At 43.3% G+C, this 23,306-nt stretch overlaps 1 long non-coding RNA gene across 1 annotated transcript; it reads right to left on the bottom strand.

The window, feature by feature from the left end:
• Positions 1–4,558: 4,558 nt before the first annotated feature.
• On the bottom strand, positions 4,559–16,295 carry LOC125451042 (uncharacterized). Its single transcript, XR_007247197.2, has 3 exons — positions 16,209–16,295; positions 11,393–11,443; positions 4,559–4,838 (listed from the first exon to the last, which is right to left on the bottom strand). It is a non-coding gene; the product is annotated as an uncharacterized LOC125451042 (long non-coding RNA).
• Between the last annotated feature and the right edge of the window lie 7,011 nt (positions 16,296–23,306).

Here is a 23,306-nt window from a genome sequence, read left to right on the forward strand (position 1 = left end):
CCTTCATCAGAGAGGGGGATGGGGAGAGGGTTCTGGAATAAATAGGGAGAGAGGGGGAGACGGACCGAAGATGGAGAGAAAAGAAGATAGGTGGAGAGGGGAGTATAGGTGGGGAGGTAGGGAGGGGATAGGTCAGTCCAGGGAAGACGGACAGGTCAAGGAGGTGGGATGAGGCTAGTGGGTAGGAAATGGAGGTGCGGCTTGAGGTGGGAGGAAGGGATGGGTGAGAGGAAGAACAGGTTAGGGAGGCAGAGACAGGCTGGGCTGGTTTTGGGATGCAGTGGGGAGAGGGGATGAGCTGGGCTGGTTGTGTGATGCAGTGGGGGGAGGGGACGAACTGGGCTGGTTTTGGGATGCGGTGGGGGAAAGGGGAGATTTTGAAGCTGGTGAAGTCCACATTGATACCATTGGGCTGCAGGGTTCCCAAGCGGAATATGACTTGCTGTTCCTGCAACTTTCGAGTGGCATCCTTGTGGCACTGCAGGACGCCCATGATGGACATGTCGTCTGAAGAATGGGAGGGGGAGTTAAAATGGTTTGTGACTGGGAGGTGCAGTTGTTTATTGCGAACCGAGCGGAGGTGTTCTGCAAAGCGGTCCCCAAGCCTCCGCTTGGTTTCCCCAATGTAGAGGAAGCCACACCGGGTACAATGGATACAGTATACCACATTGGCAGATGTGAACCTCTGCTTAATATGGAAAGTCATCTTGGGGCCTGGGATGGGGGTGAGGGAGGAGGTGTGGGGGCAGGTGTAGCACTTCCTGCGGTTGCAGGGGAAGGTGCCGGGTGTGGTGGGGTTGGAGGACAGCGTGGAGCGAACAAGGGAGTCACGGAGAGAGTGGTCTCTCTGGAAGGCAGACAAGGGTGGGGATGGAAAAATGTCTTGGGTGGTGGGGTTGGATTGTAGATGGCGGAAGTGTCGGAGGATGATGCGTTGTATCCGGAGGTTGGTGGGGTGGTGTGTGAGAACAAGGGGGATCCTCTTAGGGCGGTTGTGGTGGGGGCGGGGTTTGAGGGATGTGTTGCGGGAAATGCGGGAGACGCGGTCAAGGGCGTCCTCGACAACTGTGGGGGGAAATTTGCAGTCCTTGAAGAACTTGGCCATCTGGGATGTGCACGAGTGGAATGCCTCATCCTGGGAGCATATGCGGCGGAGGCAGAGGAATTGGGAATAGGGCATGGAATTTTTGCAGGAGGCTGGGTGGGAGGAAGTGTATTCTAGGTAGCTGTGGGAGTCAGTGGGCTTGAAATGGACATCAGTTACTAGCTGGTTTCCTAAGATGGAGTCTTCCAGAGAGACCACTCTCTCCGTGACTCCCTTGTTTGCTCCACACTGCCCTCCAACCCCACCACACCCGTCACCTTCCCCTGCAACCGCAGGAAGTGCTACACTTGTCCCCATTCCTCCTCCCTCACCCCCATCCCAGGCCCCAAGATGACTTTCCACATTAAGCAGAGGTTCACATCTGCCAATGTGGTATACTGTATCCATTGTATCCGGTGTGGCTTCCTCTACATTGGGGAAACCAAGCAGAGGTTTGGGGACCGCTTTGCAGAACACCTCCGCTCGGTTCGCAATAAACAACTGCACCTCCCAGTCGTGAACCATTTCCACTCCCCCTCCCATTCTTTAGATGACATGTCCATCATGGGCCTCCTGCAGTACCACAATGATGCCACCCGAAGGTTGCAGGAACAGCAAGTCATATTCCGCTTGGGAACTCTGCAACCTGTTCTTCCTCTCACCCATCCCTTCCTCCCAACTCAAGCCGCACCTCCATTTCCTACCTACTAACCTCATCCCACCTCCTTGACCTGTCCGTCTTCCCTGGACTGACCTATCCCCTCCCTACCTCCCCCCCTATACTCTCCTCTCCCCCATCTTCTTTTCTCTCCATCTTCGGTCCGCCTCCCCCTCTCTCCCTATTTATTCCAGAACCCTCACCCCATCCCCCTCTCTGATGAAGGGTCTGGGCCCGAAATGTCAGCTTTTGTGCTCCTGAGATGCTGCTTGGCCTGCTGTGTTCATCCAGCTCCACACTTTGTTGTCATGAAACTACATCAAGTTGGGTAAACAAATCAGCTGATTGTTTACAAACAGGTCCTGCAGCTCATCAAACACAGATTACATAAAAAGAACAACATCAGGCTAATAAGGGATGAGAAGCAATGGAAAGCCTTCCGGGAAATCATTGAAATTGCAAAAGTCCAAAGAAACCCTATTTATAAAAAGTGCAAACAGATCATGACTCTGCATGTTTTGATTATCAAATAAAGCCTAGATTTCTAAAGGTCATGCTGCTTGGAACATTCATTGTGCAGTTTGCTACAATTCAATTCCTTGTTCCCATATGTGCGAGTGGATCACAAAAGCTTGTAAGTCATGAAGCACCCTAAGAAGATAATGCAAGAAGGTCTTGATCAATGTATTATACAAATAGCATGTGACTCAGATTTTGAAATGCAATAAATCATTTGTTTATGTCGCTGCATGTGTATGTGAATGTGTCAAAGTGTGTTGGGTATCTGTGAGGGTCCATGTTTGTGGAAGTGTTTTATGTGTCTTTTCAATTTGTAAATAGGTCTCCCTCTCAAGTACTTTTCTTGATTCCTCTCTTTCCATTTAGCACTGATCCATCTTTCACTGTGTTTTGAATGCCTCCATGGCACAAGGCACACTAAACCCACGGAAAGTACCAGAAATGATCAATCGGGTAAAGAAAAGTAATGCAGAATGTGTACACAGGTTTTCATGTAGTATGAAACAATGTGTGTCGGAAGTGACTCAGGCACGGTGATAGGGGCCTGGGTTTGATTCCAGCCTTGGGTGATTGTCTGTGTGAAGTTTACACACGCTCTCTCTGTCTGTGTGGGTTTCTTTTGGGTGCTCTGGTTTCCTCCCACAGGCCAAACATCTGTGGGTTAGGTTCATTGGCCTGTGCTAAATTGCACTGTAGAGCCTAGATTAGCTGTGGCAAATGCAGGGTTACAGGGATGTGGGAGGAGGGTCCGATGGATGCTCTTTGGAGGGTCAGTGGAGACACAATGTCCTGAATGCTCTCTATCTGCACTGTAGGAATTCTATGAGATACATCATGGTGGAGGCAGTGGCCTAGTGGTAATTTCACTGGGTTGTTAATCCAGAGACCCAGAATACATTCTGGTAACCCAGTTTTAAGTCCTGCCACAGCAGATATAGAATTTGAATTCAGTGAAAAAAAATCTGGAATTAAGAATCGAATGATGACATTGAATCCAATGTCAATTGTCACCTTCCTGGTCAAGTCTCCACAAGACCTTAGGTCACCTCTGACACCTGAGGATTATAGGTATAGCTTGTCTTGCATCTCCTCATAAGGAAATTCACTCATTCCATGAATTTGAAAGAGCCTTGTGTTGATACAGTGTCTTGCCACTTCTGCAAATTGTGTAGTCAAAAATGGCAAGTAGGTTATAATCAATAAGATCTTACAAATAGCATGAGCATATTATGCTCAAATAGCCATTCTTGCAAAACCCAAAAGATAATGCCTAATGTTCAATGTGATTCTGTAATTGGGCAGCGTTGCTAAACATTCCTGACTGTGATAAGAATTACATTAATAACAAATTTAATATTGTTTGTTGGGCTCTCAATGTGTTGGCACTTAACGTTGTCTGGGAGCTAGTAATATTCAAATGCAGAGCTCAGCCTTCTGCAGCATAAAGGAACGTGAAAAACTTTGTGCTTTTTTGGAATTAAATTGAAGTGTGGGGGACAGTGTTTCCCAGATACATTTACCATGGCAACATCTCAACCAATCTGTGTTGAATTGTCAACAATCAGAACCCTTTTCTACTGGAGAAGAAGTTGTTGCTTCATTTGATATTTGGTACTGTTCTGATTCTATCCTGATGAGTGTAAGACCAAATGTCTTTTGTTGCATTAAACAGCAATAACTATGTAATAAAAACAAAGAACGGTGAATGCTGGAAATGTGAAACAAAAATGGAAAATGATGGAGAAACTCAGCAGATCTGGTAGCATCTGTGGAGGGAGAAAGACAAGGTTAATGTTTTTCATTAGACTCGTTCTGAGTTTCTTCAGCAATAATTATGAATCGAGTTTAGGATGGTAATTTATTCTTCTTTCCCATAAGTTATCACACGTGTTTAATGCATTAGAATCAACACATTTCAACATTGGATCTGCAGAACTGGATCTCCACTTGTCAGTGAGTCTCTGGTACAGCTCTCTGAATTTAAACGTTCTATGTTCATCTCCAAAGAGGGAGTGCTGCACTGTTGGAGTTATCAATTTTTCACTCCAATCTGTTTACCTACTCAGCTGGATATAAAAGACTTAATAGCATTATGGACCAGACCAGAGCCCCTCAAAAATACTTTAAGAAGGTAGACACCAACTTTTCTTATTTTCCAGGCGAATGTGAAGTGCTATGTTCCATATATAATGTGAGTCATCAAACTACTCGACGTTAAGCCAAACCAATTTATTTAATCATTATAGTTAAAGTACAACCAAAGAAAAAGAAATTCAGGATAACTTAAGACTATTGGAAAACTTAACACAATAATAGATACAATACCTATTACTAAATTAACTGTCCCAAAAGAATAACATCTTCTCCCCATCCCCCTTTTCTGATGAAGGGTCGAGGCCCAAAACGTCAGCCTTTGTGCTCCTGAGATGCTGCTTGGCCTGCTGTGTTCATCCAGCTTCACACTTTGTTATCTTGGATTCTCCAGCATCTGCAGTTCCCATTATCTCTCCCCTCACAAGCTGTTTACTTCATTGGATCTCCTAGTAGACAGCTCGTCGCTTCTTTCTTAAAACCTCTCTTCAAAAAAAAACAAAATAACCCCTTAAAGCCACAGCATTGTCACAATAGCACGAGTTCATAGAGGAACTGAACAATTCTTAATGTTGTTCTGGCCATTGATTACTCCTTAACCAAATATTGGAAAAGTGATTACGTATTTAACTCATTGCTGTTGATGGCAGTTTCCTGTCAGCTGTTAAGCCAAACAAATTTATTTAATCATTATAGTTAAAGTACAACCAAAGAAAAAGAAATTTAGGATAACTTAAGACTATTGGAAAACTTAACACAATAATAGATACAGTACCTATTACTAAATTAACTGTCCCAAAAGAATAACATCCCATAAACACAACCTAAATAGGCAAATACAGAAAAACAGACTTTGCCTCACAAGCATCTAGCAGCCTAGGAAGAGAACCCCCAGCTTTTGACTGTAATCCAAAGAGGGAAAAATCGTTTCTACTTCTTCAAGCCCACGACTGCAACTGTTTAAAGCTAAACCTAAGAACTATTAAAAAAAAGATAGAAATCCCAGTCTGTGAAAGCTGGCCACACCCATCCAAGCCACTTCTATAGTTCCATTTTTAAAAAAAAATCCCAAGGCTTCACAAGCTAACAAAGTGTGGAGCTGGATGAACACAGCAGGCCAAGCAGGATCTTAGGAGCACAAAGGCTGATGTTTCAGGCCTAGACCCTTCATCAGAAAAGGGAGATGGGGAGAGGTTCAGGATCCTCTCCCCATCCCCCTTTTCTGATGAAGGGTCGAGGCCCAAAACGTCATTCAGCTTTTGTGCTCCTGAGATGCTGCTTGGCCTGCTGTGTTCATCCAGCCCTACACTTTGTTATCTTGGATTCTCCAGCATCTGCAGTTCCCATTATCTCTCCCCTCACAAGCTGTTACTTCATTGGATCTCCTAGTAGACAGCTCGTCACCTCTTTCTTAAAACCTCTCTTCAAAACAAAACAAAATAACCCCTTAAAGCCACAGCATTGTCACAATAGCATGAGTTCATAGAGGAACTGAACAATTCTTAATGTTGTTCTGGCCACTGATTACTCCTTAACCAAATATCGGAAAAGTGATTACGTATTTAACTCATTGCTGTTGATGGCAGTTTCCTGTCAGCTGTGGTGTAATCTCTATTAAAACACAAGGTTCCTTTCTCGGTACTACGCTTTTTATTCAAAGGCTGGCAAACTATGATCTATGCAGTGATGTTGCTACAGAGCGGCTCCCACATCTCCACCAGCTGGAATAGCGATTGAACTATGCTCTGTTTGCATTATTCTGAATAAGATGCTAACCACATAAGCAAGTTACCCTTACTCCACCACAGTGAACCCACTTCAAAAAGATCTTCATTGGCTACGAAACAATTGGAACACCCTAAGGATGTGCAAGTTTCAGTACAAATACAGGTTCTTTCTTTTATTCATCCTAAAATCAAAGTTGGACACAAAGGCACAAAGTCCAGGTGCAGACAAAAAGTACAAAAACAGAAGTTGCTGGAAAATCTCAGCATGTCTGGCAGCATCTGTGAAGAAAAAAATCAAAGTTAAAGTTTCAGGTCCAGCAACCCTTAGAACACAATTCCAGAAACATCAACTCTGATTTTTTCTTCACAGATGCTGCAAAACCTGCTGAGCTTTTCCAGCAACTTCTCTTTTTGTTCCTGATTTACAACATCTGCAGTTCTTTCAGTTTTTATGCAAATAGAAAGTAGCTGGTGAGATCAATGTCACTTTACCTTCTCTCTGTTTTACCAGGCAATGTACTATGTGAGCTAAAATAAACAAAAAATGGTGGTTGCTGGAGATCTGAAACACACTAAAAAACAAAATTGCTGGAGAAACTCAGCAGGACTGGGAGTATCTGTAAGTCGGAATGAGAGTTAATGTTTCAAATCCAACGGCCCTTCACATTGCTAGGACAATCAAATCAATAGTTCTAAATTAGTCAATAGGTTGGGCCATGCTTATACTCAAAGTAGTACGTATGATTAACTCAAACCAACTCAACAACCTGTTCTGGAGTACAACCTTGGCACTGTCAAGAATCATTTTTCAGATTAAATTAGATGATTTGCTTTCACTTTAGATTTAAGAGATTAAAATCATTGTGAGAGCCTGAAATGAATACAGTTGCATCCAAAGCCAAAGCACACGAGACCTCATTCTGTTAGTGAGCTGTGTGAAACATAAATCACAGTCCAACAACTTACAGCTGTCATCTAGTATCATCGTAGCACAATTGCTCTGGACAATATTTTAAAGATCGTACAGGGGAACCATCTGGAGAAGCTCAAAGCAGCCAGGCTAAAGTAGTACCTTGCCAATTTACTTTGAGTGTCACTTATTAGCTCTGTTTCCACCATGCTCATATATGGTGAGTCCCAGGCCAATGCCTCAGAAAGATAGAAAACAATAGGCCAGACAAAACAGAATGCTCTCCTTTTACACAAGCATACATGGAAAATAGGTGCAGGAGGAGGCCATTCAGCCCTTTGAGCCTGTTCCACCATTCATAGCAATTATGGCTGATTTTTCAACTCAATAGCCTAATCCTGCTTTATCCCTATATCCTTTGATCCCATTCACTCCAAGTGCTAAATCTAGTCACTGTTTGAGTATATTCAATGTTTTGACATCCACTACTTCCTGTGGTAATGAATTCCACAGGCTCAGAACTCTGTGGGTGAAGAAATTTCTCCTTATCTCTGTCCTAAATAGTCTACCCTAAATCCACAGACAGTGACCCGTAGTTCTGGACCCACCATCAGGAACATCCTCCCTGGATCTACCCCATCTATTCCTAATTTTATAAGTCTCTATGAGATTCCCCCCTCATTTGGCTGAACTCTAGCAAAAACAATCCCTAGTAAATCTCACGTCATACATCAGACCCGCCATCCCTGGAATCAGCCTGGTAAACCTTTGCTGCACTCCTTTGAGAGCAAGAGCATCCTTCCTTGGAAAAGGAGTCCAAAATTCCACACAATATTCCTAGTGTGGCTTCATCAAAGCCTTGGATAACCACAACAACATATCCCTACTCCTGTACTCGAAACTTTTCACAGTGAAGGCCAACATACTATTTGCCTTCTTTACCACTTGTTGCACCAGCATGCATACCTTCAACGACTGGTGCACACTTCCAAAATGAATAACCTTACATTTATCCAAATTATACTTCATCTGCTATTGATTGTCCCACTCACCCAACCTGTCCAGACCGTGCTGAAGGATCTCCGCATCTTCATCATAGTTTACCCTCCCACCCAACATGGTATAATCTGCAAACTTTGAGATTTAGATTTAGAATCCTCACAGTGTGAAAACAGGCCCTTCAGCCCAACAAGCCCACCCCAACTCTCAGAGTATCCTACCCAGACCCATCTCCCCTATAACCCATCTCATCTACACATTCCTGAACACTACGGGCAATTTAGCATGGCCAATCCACCTCACCTGCCCATCTTTGGGCTGTGAGAGGAAACCAGAGCCCCCAGAAGAAACCCACACTGACACGGAGAGAATGTGCAAACTCCACACAAACAGTCATCCGAGGGTGGAATTGAACCCGAGCCCCTGGTTCTGTGAGGCAGCAGTGCTAACCATTGACCGTGCTGCCTCATCTAAATCATTAATATATATTGTGAATAGCTGGAGTTCCAGCACTGATCCCTGTGGCACCCCACTAGTTACTGCTTGTCAATTTGAAAAGGACCAATTAATCCATACTCTTTGTTTCCTGTTTGCCAACCAGATTTCTATCCTTCTCAATGCACTTCCCCCAGTCTCATGCATTTTAATCTTGCACAATAATCTCTTATGTGGGACTTTGTCAAGCACTTTCTGAAAGCCTAAATATACCACATTGACTGGCTCCCCCTTGTCAATTCAACTAGTTACATCTTCATAGAATTCCAACAGATTTGTCAAGCATGATTTCTCCTTCATAAATCCATGCTGACTCAGTCTGATCCTGTCACTGTTTTCTATCAGATCTGCTTTAAGGTCCTTGATAATGGATTTGAGAATTTTCCCCACTACTGTTAGCCTTACTGATCTATAACTCCCTCTAGCCCCTCTACCTCCCTTTTTGAATATCGGAGAGACATTAGCTACCCTCCAACCTGCAGGGACTGTTCCAGAGTCCATAGAATCCAGGAAGATGACCACCAATGCCTCCACTATTTCTACAGTCCCTTCCTTAAGTACTCTGGCATGTAGATTATCAGGTCCTTGAGATTTATCCATCTTCAATCCCAACGATTTTCCCAGAATCATATCTCTACAAATATTGATCTCCCTCAATTCTTGCCTCTCACTAAATCTTGCATTCTCCAACATTTCTGGTATCTGAATTGTGTTCTGTTCTGTGAAGACAGAACCAAAGTATGTATTCAGTTGCTCAGCCATTTCTTTGTCCCCTGTTATACATTCCCCCCTTCTGTCTGTAGGGGATCTGTATTTGTCTTTACAAATTACGTTCTCTTCACATACCTACAGAAAATCTTAGTGTCAGTCTTTATATTCCCTGCAAACTTACTTTTGTCATCTATTTTGCCCTTCTTAATCAATCTCTTGCTCCTTCTTTGTTGAATTCTAAACCGCTCCCAATCCTCAGACATATTATTCTTGTTGGCCAATCTGTATGCTTCCTCCTTGGATCTATACTATCACTGATTTCCTTTGTAAACCATGGATTGGCCCTCTTACCAATTTTACTTTTGTGCTGGACAGGAATAATCAGTTGTTGCAGTTCTCCTATGTGTTCCTTGAATGTTTGTCATTGCCTATCCACTGTCATCCCTTTAAGTAGCCCTCCAGGCCAACACATGCCTCATATCTTCATAGTTTCTTTTATTAAGATTTGGCACTTTAGCCTCCAAATCAACTCCTTACTACGGTAGTAGATTCGCCAAATCTAGGTGCATTTAAGTTGTCATTGGATAAGCATATGGACGTACATGGAATAGTGTAGGTTAGATGGGCTTGAGATCGGTATGACAGGTCGGCACAACATCGAGGGCTGAAGGGCCTGTACTGTGCTGTAATGTTCTATGTCTATGTTACTCTCCATTTTAATAAAAACTTCTATTATGTTATGGTCACTCTTCCCCAGGGGATCTCACACAGCTGGATTGACAATGATTCCTTTCTCATTAAACAGAACCCAGTCTAAGATGGCCTGGCCTTGAGTTGGTTCTTCCACATATCGGGTCAAGAAAGCCATCCTGTATACACTCCAAGAATTCTTCCTCTATGGCATTGTGGCTAATTTGATTTGCCCGGTCTATGTGCAGATTAAAATCACTTAATTAGCATTTAATCCAGAAGCAGCTGAGAATTCTTTTCAATATTTCCTGGAAATGGACCACCCTCTGTGAGTGAAATCTAGAAACTGGAGATTGCAAAGTGGGCAAAGGAGCAAATAGTTTGATAGGAGCATTTTCATCACTTGCAACGTTCCTCTGTTGCTCCCTCATATACCTCAGCACACTTTGAAAGGAGAAATGTTTGAATTTACCCACAGATCAATCTCTGTTGGCCAAGGCAATTCTTTTCTGAGCACAAAGGCAATAGCTGCAGGTTGCAACATGTACATAGCATCAACCCTTTGGCATTCAAAGTGCTGTGACGTCTAGTCAGAAATACAAAATATCCTACAGTGGGATGGAACAATGCTTGGCGTGCAGAGAGCAGAGGTAATACAAGAAGCTATGGCGTCACTTCAAAAAGCACAGGGAGGGGTACTCCTGCAATAAAGTAGTAATGTGCGCAATCAGTTAAGAAAATTCTCAGTTAAAAATCGACTAAGTGGGTTCACATGCAAGCCGGGCTGACAGAAAATAAGTAAGCAATAAAAAGTGAAATCAATTTGTAAGATAAGGGATTGGGCTTTTCCTCCTGGCACTTGTTGGACACGCTGCTAACAAGAATGTTGATTTGCATTGTTGGATAGACAGTCTTCCACCCACCACCTGACCAGGCATCTCACTTTTAACCTTTTGTGCAAATAACGTTTGTCTATTTACAGAGGGAAGCTTTGTGTATTGGCGGAATGCTTGAGAACCAGGGAATACATCTTTAAAGTGTTTGGAACAGACAATATGAGGAAAAGCATTTTATATAAACAGTGAACGATTACAATTTATGCCTGAAAGGGATGAGAGGTAGATTTACCGATTGCCCTCACAGGTGAAGTGGGTAAGCACCTACAGAAAACCTATCTTCTCCTCTATCCATCTCTATCCTCCTCCCCCTCTCTCCCTATTGATTTCAGAATCCCTTCCCCTCCACTATTTCTGAAGAAGGGTCTAGGTCCAAAACGTCAGCCTTCCTGTTCCTCTGGTTCTGTTTGGCCTGCTGTGTTCATCCAGCTCTACACTTTGTTACCTCACATACAACTAAGGGTCCCCTTGCAGCACATTTAGTAGTATCCCTAACCGCTGAACTAAAAGACCCTGGTTCAAGTCTGACTTGCTCCAGAGGTATGTAAGAACAGGTATGAACAGGTTGATTGTGGAAAAATAGGTTAATAACTTAACAAAAATGATAGTTACCATTCCTTCAGGAGCTCGCTGCCTCTTGGGTAGGTGTGGTGTGTCGTTCTCCTGGGAAAGAGGTTTTTATTTATTTATTAGCTTGCCATCCACCTTGATTCCTTTGTCCGCCACCCAGACACACTTTGACATGCGTATTTGCCACCGGGTGGTGGGTATTACCAGCAGAGGGCTCTCTACGTGGGAGTCCCCCCATTTTCCTTGAGTGACCTGCAGCGAAGCGTGGAGGGGTCAGCAGTCTGTGAAAACTGCAGATTGCAGCAATTCATGGACTCCCAGCTTCACCGTTTGTTTTGCGGCACTGTGGAGTCCATGAAACACTTGTATATCAATTGTGGACATCTGCACTCCCTTTTTACCAATTTGAAAAGCCTACTGTGTTTTTGGCTGCATTTCAGACCCACGCTCCTGATCTTTGGGCACCCGGTGGAGAGGGGTGTGGGCAGATTACAGAACATCCTTGAGGGCTGCTCCTGGGCTTAGCCAGGCTGGCTTTAAACAGGTCAGTGGGCTGTGAAGGGGTCATTTCTGCTGACTGCCCGCCCCTCTTCAACTGTGACATTTGTGCCCGAGTATCATCGGAGAGGGAGCATATGACATCCATCAATGTTCTCAATGCCTTTGGAGAGAAGTGGGCACCACAGGGGATACAGTATTTTATTTCACCCTCCAACTCCATTTTGATTCAGCCTGTTTGGACTGAATGGGCTGAATGGCCTGCTTCTACACTGTAGGGATTCTACAATTTCTATGTTTTGCTACCTTAAAGGAGCTACATTTGTACAAAATCTTGTTGCCTTGTTGCAGTTTATAGAATATTGACGATGTCCAAGGTTTCGATGTAATGGGCTGATTCGCTGAACAGCACCCACCCTTGACACACAACTCTAACTTTCTGTTTCCAATAACTTCCATATAGTTTGACTTTTTAAATATTTATTTTGGCATGTAAGCAACACACCTGCAACAAAAGAATTAAAAGCACAACTGTCGAAACACCATCTTTGAAGGCCACGTATATATTAAATTGCAAAACAGAGCTTTTCATAGATAGTAAAAATTACAGATGCTGGAGTTAGAGATAACACAATGTGGAGCTGGAGGAGAACAGCAGGCTAGGCAGCATCAGAGGAGCAGGAAAGTTGACGTTTTGGGTCAGGGCTCTTCTTCAGAAGGGTCTTTCTGTTTTTCTGAAGAAGGGTCCCCCAACCTGAAACATCAACTTTCCTGCTCCTCTGATGCTGCCTGGCCTGCTGCGCTCCTCCAGCTCCACATTTTGTTATCACAGAACTTTTCATATTTATTTTAAGTACAGACAAAAACACAAGTCACAAATGCACTTCACACTTTCCTTTAAATAGGCATTCAATTCTCCTGGAACCATCCCAAGGTGATTCTTCAGTCCCATTCATTCATATTCTTTCACTTTTGCAGTCTGCGAACCTTTAACATCAGAACTGCCTTTCTGATTTTTATCTCTTGGGGATTGTTTCTCAAGCGCAGCCTTATTAAATCATGCTACCTTATTTAACTGCTTGTGATTTCAGTCTTTTCAGTCTGAATATGAGACCCCACCCATATACATGAAAGATGAACCATAGTATGTGTTTTCTCTCTCTCTCTCTCTCTCTCTCGCATTTAAGCCTCCCAACCTTGTGTGTGAGCTTTCTGTCTTATCTCGGATTTTTCCTTACTCAGAACCCATCTACTTTCCCAGGTTGTACTGCCCCTTTGTTCCTCTGGAAATTGATTTCAAGCAACTTATCATCCATATTCGACTCCCACCACAGTCTGACTCCACTAAACCTGGCTCCAGTCAGGTCAATTGACCTTTTCCGTTGACCCTGTTCCATCTATAAAGGATAATCACTGAGCCATTGCAATTGATCTATCTTCAGAAATCTCTCACGACAACAGCTTTCTACCCCTTTCCCTAGCCTTCAAAAGTCTTTTTATTTTGACTCAAACCAGCAGCAAGATAGGACTCATGCCAATGTCTTGTGTTTTTCTCCGCAAGGCAATAGCAGCTGCAGGATGTTCAAGCTAAAAGTAAATGTATTTGCACGGCAACAATGAAACGGCAAAACCCCGAAAGTCCAAGCTCCTTTTCATTCAACTTCTACAATACTGTGTTAATTACATTGTTGAATGCATTATCAAGATTAAGAACACACAGGTAAAGGCTATTGATGGACTAAGTAACCCGGGCAATGTAAAGAAAGACTGCTGGGACATTGAGTGTCAGTCAGGAAGGAAGCAGACAATTGTGATGTCTATAAATAAATCTAACATTGAGTAAATAAATTGGCATCTGGTTACATGGATTCAAAAAGTTTTTACAGTGCAGGAAGTAGTCCTTCAGCCCATTGAGTTCACACTCATTGTCAAAGATCTATCTGTTCAAATCCCATTTTTTTGTATTTCACCTGCTTTCAGAATGATTTATTCTGAGGAAGGGTCACCAGACCTGAAACATTAACCCTTTTTTCTCCTCCATAGCTGCTGCCAGACCTGCTGAGTTTTTCCAGCAACTTTTTTTTGTTCAGAATGATTTAGTCTGATCTGATGGTCTACAGATTCAATGCTGCTGGAATTGTTGATTCATAACGGGAACTAATTTCTATCAGCTGGTCAACAACAAACTGAAAAATAGTTCGGCACCAGGAGGTTGGTTTGGTGGGGGGTGGTGGGGGGGTTTCCAATTAATGACCTGGAGACCTGAGTGGAAGAAATCTGGTAATCCATGGATTTGCTGTAGATAGATATTGAGGGAAGTCAAGAACCTGGGGGAGGGAGATCTCCAGTGCCTCCTGGTCCACAGGGAGTGAGAAAAGTGACACTAACCTGCAGCTCAGTCCTTTAATTAATGGCCAGTAATCCCAGAGTTCAAGACATTGCCTCACTTTCTGTTAAATTTACATTGTCGGGCACTGATGTTATCAGACAGCATATTTGGTATATTGGTTAGTTTATTGCCCACTTTATGCATCATTAGATTTTTAATTGCACATATTTTTAAAATTCAAATTCCATCTTCTGCCATGGTGGAATTCAAACATTACTAGCCCAGTGTCAATACCACCATGTCTTTACCTCCGTAGGCCATCACAATGCTCAGTGACCTACTTAGCTTCCTGTACTTCAACATGTAAAGCTGTTAGCCTAAAACTTGTTAAGATAGCCAACTTGAAATTAAGCAAAATAAGATGTAAAAATATATGCAGCCTAATGATGATTTTTAGAGATAATTAGAGAGGGAGGCAATGACCTAGTTCTAATGTCATTAGATTTTTATTGCTATCTTTTAGGGAAGGAAACCGAGAGGAAACTTAAACAGAAAATGGTCCCGAACCGAACAATCGGCTTTCTTGCTCCTCTGGTGCCGCCTGGCCTGCTGTGTTCATCCAGCTCTACGCTGTGCTATCTCTGACTCCAGCATCGGAAATTCTTATTAGCTCTGCTAGAAAAGCTCAGCAGGTCTGGCAGCAACTGCGAAGAGAAATCAAAATTAACGTTTTGGTCCAGTCACCCTTCCTCGGACGGAAATTTACCTGCTCTGGCCTATATGTGACACCAGACCCATGGCAATGTAATTGACTTTTAATTTCCTTCTGGGTACGTAGAGTGGGAAATAAGTTCTTACCTAGTCATTGACATTCACATCCTGTGAATGATTAGTTTCTGTGACTGATGGAATGTGTATCTGTTTAATTACATGCTGTAAATCATGTGTAAGAGACTCTATTGTTACAGTATGTCCGAGAGGCAGCTGGAGCTTCTTTTTAAAAACAGGCCAAGCCACCAGGTGTGGTAATATAAGCTATTTGTCTGCCACTTGGGGTGATTTGGTTTGTCTTCAAAAAATGACCTTGAGGTTCCTTTTCCCTGCCATTTCAACACACCACCATGTTCCCTGGCCAACAGAGAAAACAAGGTGTAGAGCTGGATGAACACAGCAGGCCAAGCAGCATCAGAGGAACAGGAACATTGACATTTTGGGCCTAGACAAGAAAGGTCTAGGCCCGAAATGTCAGCCTTCCTGCTGCTCTGATGCTGCTTGGCCTGCTGTGTTCATCCAGTTCTACACGTTGTTATCTCAGATTCTGCAGCATCTGCAGTTCCTACTATCTCTGAAACAACGTTCCCTGGCCAATGTCTCTGTTTCAGGCTTCTATTCTTTGTTCATTTATGGGACAAAGGTGTTACTGGCTAGGCAACATTTATAGCCCATGCCAAATTGCCCAGAGGGCAGTTAAGAGTTAACCACATTACTGTGGATCTGGAATCATGTGGAGACCAGTCCAGGTAAAGATGGCAACTTAGTTCCCGAAAAGCACATTAGGTTGCCAGATGGGTTTTTTCTTCCCCAACAATCGACAATGGATTCATAGTCATCATTAGATTGTTAATTCCAGATATTTATTGAATTCAAATTCCACTATCATCAGGATTCGAACCCTAGTCCCCAGATTAACAGTCCAATGATAATACCAGTAGGCCATCACTTCCCCCAGTGAAGTGCAGCACAAGCTCAAAGAACGGCAATTCATTTTCCGCTCGGGATCTTTGCAACCTTCAGTACTCAAAATCGAGTTCAATAATGTTAGGGTTTGAGCACCTTCTCCCATGTCCTTACCCCAACACCCCACTATTCAGACCTTGTTATCACACAAACTGCAACAACGAACAATCCAATAGCAGCTATTGATTCCCCCAGGCTGAGCTTTACCCATTCTTTTGTCTGCCAAGAGACAAAAAAACTGCAGGTGCTGGTATCCGAGGTAGACAAACAGGGGGCTAGGAAGAAGGGTAATACCTGAAACGTTGACTTCTCCTTTCTTCCATATACTGCCTAGCTTGCTGTGTTCTTCCTCCTGTTGATCTACTTTTGTCTGCCAAACTGTTCTCTCTCTCTCTCTCTCTCTCTCTCTCTCTCTCCCTCCCTCTCCCTCTCTCTCTCTGGGCTCCACCTGTACCTCTTGTTTGTTCTTCACACCAACCCCATCTTCAGCAAACTTTCCTGAGCTAAAATTAGTTCTGAAGAAGGGTCAACTTAAAACATTAACTCTGCTCTCTCTCCACAGATGCTGATAGAGTGTCTCCAGCAATTTTTGTTTTTTGTTGTTGGAAATAAAACACTGGGTTTCCAATGAATGCCACCTGCAGCTGGTAAAGCGCAGAATGGAAACTGAAGACCTTCTCTAGCAACGGGGAGCAGCTGCCTGTCTAAAGATAGTGCCCAAGGATGTAACGTGAAAATACTTGCACGACACAATCAAGTATAAAATCATAGAATTCCTGCAGCAGAGGTGCACACCATTTCAAACATCAAAGATGGGCACGGTGGCTCAGTGGTTAGCACTGCTGCCTCACAGCGCCAGGGACCCAGGTTTGATTCCACCCTCGTGTGACTGTCTGCATGGAGCTTGCACGTTCTCCCCGTGTCTGCATGGGTTTCCTGCAGGTGCTCCGATTTCCTCCCAAAGTCCAAAGATGTGCAGGTTAGGTGGATTGGCTATGCTAAATTGTCCATAGTGTTCAGGCGTGTGTAGATTAGGTGGATTATAGTGGGATAGGTCTGGGTGGGATGCTCTGAGGATTGATGCGGGCTTGTTAGGCTGAAGGGCTTGTCCCTACACTGTAGGGATTCTATGGAAGTCCACACGACCCCTATGAAGAGCATCCCATCCAGGCCCACTGTTCACTCTATCCCTATAAAGCTACATATCCCAAGGCCAATTCACCTAACCCATACATCTTTGGTCTGTGGGAGGAAATCAGAGCACACAGACAGTCACTCAAGGCTGGAATCAAACCCAGGTCCCTGGCACTTTGAGGCAGCACTGCTAAGCACTGAGCCACGGGCCGCCCACTGGGGAGATCAATGAGTAATACCATTTTCTACCAGGAGACTCCCTCTCTCAGCATATACCCTCCCAACCCTTGCCAGCCCTCAATCACCGCTGAGCAAAAAGGACTTGGAAGAAAATGTCAATAACATTTGCAATTGGTGCAGATTGGACCGACTTGTCTTGTATCCTTCAGAACAGTGTGCTAGTCGATGGGCAGGAAAGAGTTAAAACATTGCTTTGGTGGTTTGGTTTATAATTTACAGTCCACCCCTTCCCTCAAATTAATCCATACTGTCAAGCCTGTTTCACACCTTATGCAAACATTGCTTAACCTAAGTCACACGATGTAGAATAACATACATACTACTGCGACTGACCTCTTACACTATTGCTCATTCTGTATGGAATGCCTGCATTCTGTATGAGAGTCAGTGCTCATGCATTTTTGGGGATCTGTTATTCTTACACAGCAACATTGATGGAATGTTTAATACACTGGCATTGTCTTACCTCAAAGGCACTGCAGTGCTAAACAGCAAAGATATAAAAACTACCATCAGACCTAAGGCTTGCACTGATTTGGTTTGAGCTCAGGTGTTTACTTTCTTACAAACTCTCTCTCTCTCTCTCTCTCTACTTGGAAGTAGTAACTCTTGCCAGGGTTTCACATAGCTGCTTTCAGGTATCAAATCTGTGAAGACTCCAGTCATATCCGAGACTGAGTTTGCAAATCATTTTACTGCAAGGGACAGTCACAACCAAATACTGATCTTGTCCCTGACAAGCATCAGTACAGACCACGGGGTCTCTAGGTAGCAATGCAAGCAGGATGTCTGACTGATTTAACAAGGTGTAGAGCTGGATGAACACAGCACGCCAAGCAGCATCAGAGGAGCAGGAAGGCTGACGTTTCGGGCCTAAGCCCTTGAGTCTAGACCCGAAACGTCAGCCTTCCTGCTCCTCTGATGCTGCTTGGCCTGCTGTGTTCATCCAGCTCTACACCTTGTTATCTCAGATTCTCCAGCGTCTGCAGTTCCTACTATGTCTGACTGATTGTTCTTTTCGTTGTACTGTGGGCGTCAAAACTGATTGTAGCTGCCAGCTAAGCTGATTGAAGTGAGGGCCCTCTTGTGACACAGCAGTAGTATTCCTACTGTTAGATAACGGAGGTCCAGGTTCAGGTCCTATCTGCTCTAGAGGTGTGTAAAACATCTCAGAACAGGTTGAATACAAAAAAGAGGTGAAAATAAAAAGAATTATCAAAATAATATAGGTTGGCAAATGGGCACGTAATATGCTCAGTGCACTTTGACATCAACTCCCTTGCAGCAAGAACTCAATTTTTTTTATTCATTCACAGCATGAGGGCATCACTGGCTAGACCAGAATTTGTTGCCTATCCCTAATTACGTAGAGTGTATTTAAGAGCCAACCACATTGCCGTGGGTCTGGAGTTACATGTAGGCCAGACCAGGTAAGGATGGCAGTTCCCTTCCCTAAAGGACATTAGTGAACCAGATGGGTTTTTCCGACAATCGGCAACAGCTTCATGGGCATCATTAGACTCTTAATTCCAGATATTTATTGAATTCAAATTCCGCCATCTGCCATGGCAAGATTCAAATCCCAGAACGTTACCTGGGTCTCTGGATAAAGAGTCCAGTGATAATATCACAGGGCCATTGCCTATAAAATACAAAGACACAGTAAGGAAAGGTTTGAATGCTACAAGTGAAAGATAAATGTTAGTTGTTGTTTTAGAATTTATATGGAATCTTTCATGTCCTTATGAAATCCCCAGGTTGAAATGGAAAAGCATGGTACTTGTTTTCTCAAGTGTTAAATAGTCACAATGTCAATTTAATTTAGCTATGGCATCACATGTACCCATTTAAAAGAGCTTCCGGGCTGTTGGCAATTTTCATCAGGTTTTTTGGGGGGTATTCCAGGCTGTTGCCTAATTTTAGCTCAATGTCTCATTCTAAAGCCCATTAGCAGCCTCATGCCTGCTTTGAGGACCCCTTCCCAGGATCAACATCTGAAGAATGGGGAAGGAGCCTGAGGCTGGGGGTAGCTGTTCTGAATTATCATTCTCTTCAGCAACTCGGAAAGAAAGATATATTTATTGAATGCAATTTTATTGCAAATGAAGTGAAATTCTCAGGAGCCAGGGGAGCTGGAATGTTCATCCATAGTCCCTTCATTCTCTATCCACTACCACCCACTGACTTAAACCGGCTTTATTTATCACCATTAGACCCTATTACGCCAATGCCATTCCTGGGATTTACTTTAAGATCACTGCTGCCCAGTAAAATTATGTGACACCCATTATCCTCAATGGATGAGCTACTCATACAGGCCGTGTCACCTTGCAAATCTACAGGTTTAAAATGAGAGGCAAAAAATTTAAAAGGGACCTCCGGGCAACTTTTTCATGCAGAGAGTGGTACATGTATGAAATGAGCTGCAAGAGGAAATGGTGGAGGCTGGTACAATTGCAAAATTTAAAAGGCATCTGGATGGGCATATGAATAAGAAAGGTTTGGAGGGATATGGGCCAAATGCTGGCAAAGGGGGCTAGATTAAATTAGGGCATCTGGTCAGCATGGACAAGTTGAACTGAAGGGTCTGTTTCTGTGCTGAGCAACTCCATGACTCTTTGACTCTATCTCATAACTTAATTAGGACCAAGGCTCAATTTCAAACTAGTTAGGGGTTCTCAGTTTGGCGTGTGTGGGTCCCAACCTGAAACGTCAACATCCTCGCTCCTCTGATGCTGCCTGCTGGCTGTGTTCCTCCGGCTTCACACTGCATTATTTCTGAAACTCCTTGTGGTTATGAGCAGAGCAGTTGCCGTACCAAGCCATGATGCAATAAATGTAGAATGCCTTTTATGGTTAGGCAGGACTCCACGATACGGCTGGGAATGGCACACCACTGATCATACCTCACTGCTCTACAGGTTATCACTAATATATAAATTTAATTAACTACAAAAATCCCCAGTTCACCTGATTGTCTGATCCAGGTTAAAAGGAGAGAAAGTTCAGGAGGTCTTGGAGAATATAAAGGAGGATTAATCTCTGGGGCCTGATCCAATGTATCCCAGAACATTGTGGATAGTAAGGCCACTTGCAGAAATATTTCCATCATCTATAACTATGAGTGAGGAACCTGATGACTGGAGGGTGGTTAATGCTGTACCTTTTGTTTAAGAAAGGCTAAAGAGAAACCAGGGAACTATAGACCTGCAAGTCTGACTTTGGTTGTGGGTAAATTGTTGGAGATGATTGTAAAAGATAAGATTTGTAGACATTTAGAGGGGCAAAAATTAATTATGGATAGTCAGCAGGGTTTTGTGCAAAGGAAATCATGTCTCACAATCTTGATTGAATTTTTTGAGGAAGTTGCCAAAAAAATTGATGAGTGCAGAGCAGTAGATGTTGTTTACTTGGACCATGGTAGAGCCTTTGACAAGCTTCCTTATGGTAGACTAATTAGATAAATTAGGTCACGTGGGATTCAGGTGAGATTGCCAATTGGATGCAAAATGGCAGAAGACGGAAAGTGGTGGTGGAGGGTTGCTTTTTGGGCAGGAGGCCTGTCACCAGCAGTGTTCCACAGGGATCATTTCTGGATCCTCTTTGTTTTTCATTTCTCCACATGATTTGGATGTGAATATAGAAGGCATAGTTAGTACATTTTTGGGTGACACCAAAATTGGTGGCATAGTAGACAGTGCAGAATATTTTCTAAGGTTACAAAGAGATCTTGATCAATTGGGTCAATGCGCTGAAAAATGACAGATGGAGTTCAATCAGGATGAATGTGAGGTATTGCATTTTGGTGCAACAAACAAGGGTAGGGCTTATACAATTAATGGTAGGGCCTTGAGTAATGTTGCAGGCGCATAACTCATTGAAGTTTAGACATGGTGGTTTAAAAAGGTGTTTGGCACGCTTGCCTTCATCACTCAGTCCTTTGAATATAGGAGTTAGGAAGTCATGTTGAAGTTGGACAGGACATTGGTGACGCATCTTATGGGCTACTGTGTCCAGTTCTGTTCACTCTGTTACAGAAAGGTGGCATGGTGGCTCGGTGATTAGCACTGCTGCCTCACAGCACCAGGGGCCCTGGATTCAATTTCACCCTTGGGTGACTGTCTGTGTGGAGTTTGCACATTCTCCCCGTGTCTGTGTGGGTTTCATCCAGGTGATCTGGTTCCTCCAACAGTCCAAAGTGCAGTCTAGATGGATTGGCCATGCTAAATTGTCCACAGTGTTCAGGGATGTGTAGATTCAGCGGGTTATAAGGATGGGTCAGTGTGGACTTGTTGGGCCAAAGGGCCTGTTTCCACACTGTAGGGATTCTATTCTATGAGAAATGATGTTATTAGGCTGGAGTGAGTTCAGAAGTGTTTTACCAGGGTGTTACTGGATATGGAAAGTTTGATGAATAAAGAAAGGCTGGCTGGACTCTTGCACTGGAGCTTAGGAGGTTGGAGGGGGCAACCTGATAGAAGTTTAAAGAATAATGAGGGGTATAGACAGAGTGAATAGTACTTGCTTTTTCACCAGGGTGGTGGATTTCAAGACAAGGGGGCACATTTTAAAGGTGAGATGAGAAAGATTTAAAAAAGACATCGGAACCAATTTTTTTTACACAGAGGGTAGTATGTGTGGAATGAACATCCTGAAGAAGTGGTGGATGTGGGTACAATTATAATATTTAAAAGACATTTGGATAAATACATGAATAAGTAAGGTTTGGAGGGATATGGGCCAGGAGGAGACAGGTGGGATTATTTTAGTTTGGGATTATGGTCAGCATGGACTGGTTGTACGGAAGGGTCTGCTTCTGTGCTTTGTGAATGTTTGACTCTATGACTGTAAATACAGATCTTCATCATTAACAATAATGTGGCTACTTTTTATAACCAAACTCATTGTCTTAACCAATGGCAAAATGAAGGAAAATGAATAGTTAATTTCTGAGTACTGAATTGAAATTTTTCCCCTTTTAAATTCTCACTCAAATACCGAGTTACGCAAAGAAAAACAAACAGAACACAAGTATTAGGAATGGAGAAAAATATAATCAGGGAGACACAGTTCCATTTCCCCCGGTACGAGTGACAAAACCGAATGAGTTGGTTTCACAGTTCTTTCCATTCTTCAACATTGCCATGATGTTATCTGCCCAGTGGTGATCACATCACAATAGAACCCACTCTTTCTTTCTCCTTTCACTTTTAGAATTATCACCTTCTGAGTCTCTGCTGTAGTAGATCAGATTTGATTAGGCAATAGTGAACTGGTAGCAGTTAGCTTTAGGTAAATATATGTAGAACAGTTGGTCACGTTCAAAATGGAAATAGGGAGATTACATGGCTAACACGTTTCATCGAGAGTAAAGGGTGGGACCAACAAGCCAGTTGAACCCTAGATATCAAAGAATATGTAGAACTGGATAACGAGAAATACGGAAACTTGTAGCTGATTCCCAGGTCTCAAAAGAGCTGAAGCCTTCAAGGAGTACAAAATGTACAAGGGGAAACTTAAAATGGAAATTAGGAGAGCCAAAAGGGAGCATGGTACAGTAATGGTAAAATGAAGGAAAATCCTAAGTTATCTTACAAGTTATGGGAAAGTCACCATAGTCCTACTGGACTACTGGAGATGGAAAGACAAGTGGTTGTGGTTTTCTCTGAGGTATACCACACCTCAGAGTAGTGAGGTTGAGAAATCAGCAGGCTTCATGGTGACCTCAGTTTCTATGGGATTTGAACCCACGCTGTTAGTGTGATTCTCCATCGCAAAGGAACTCACACTGTTAGTATGGTTCTGTAACACAAAGGAACCCATGCTATTAGTGTGATTCTTCATCGCAAAACTGCCATCCAAGCAATTGATTCAGTAATAGTAGGAATTGCAGATGCTGGAGAATCTGAGGCAACAAGGTGTAGAGCTGGATGAACACAGCAGGCCAAGCAGCATCAGAGGAGCAGGAAGGCTGAAGTTTCGGGCCTAGACCCTTCTTTAGAAAGAATTTCTGAAGAA

This window comes from Stegostoma tigrinum, chromosome 3 (genome assembly GCF_030684315.1).
Source record: "Stegostoma tigrinum isolate sSteTig4 chromosome 3, sSteTig4.hap1, whole genome shotgun sequence".
Taxonomy (NCBI): domain Eukaryota; kingdom Metazoa; phylum Chordata; class Chondrichthyes; order Orectolobiformes; family Stegostomatidae; genus Stegostoma; species Stegostoma tigrinum.